Raw genomic sequence first — 445 nt, 5'->3', positions numbered from 1 at the left:
GGTTTCTGGCTTTAATTGAGCACATGGACCCTTAAAGGCATAGTTCACCTTTTAGTTAACTGTTAGTATGTTATAGAATGGCCAGTTCTTAGCAACTTTTCAATTGGTCCTCATTTTTTAATTGTTGTGTTAATACAAACAGAGGGTTATTAAGATAATAATAGATAAATACAAAGTATAACAATAAATACAAACTAGAAAGGGAAGTTTGAGAACAAACTTTATGTTGGGTTGAGAAACATGGTCACTGAATGAAATCTGATTGGCTGTTGTTGGCTCCGCCCACTTGCCCTAACCTTGGGCCACAGTTATACAGTAAAAACCCTTGCACAGTTTGGGGCCCCTGGGTTTAATAGTGTCTGACTGGCAGCCATTTCAATCTCCCCACTGAGAGTCAATGAGTGACATCTGATTGGCTGTGTGTGGCTGCACAGTTTAGGGACCC

The sequence above is a fragment of the Xenopus tropicalis genome, chromosome 1 (assembly GCF_000004195.4).
Source record: "Xenopus tropicalis strain Nigerian chromosome 1, UCB_Xtro_10.0, whole genome shotgun sequence".
NCBI classification, from domain to species: domain Eukaryota; kingdom Metazoa; phylum Chordata; class Amphibia; order Anura; family Pipidae; genus Xenopus; species Xenopus tropicalis.
The sequence above is the reverse complement of the archived record's forward strand: the minus strand, read 5'-3'. Positions refer to the sequence as shown.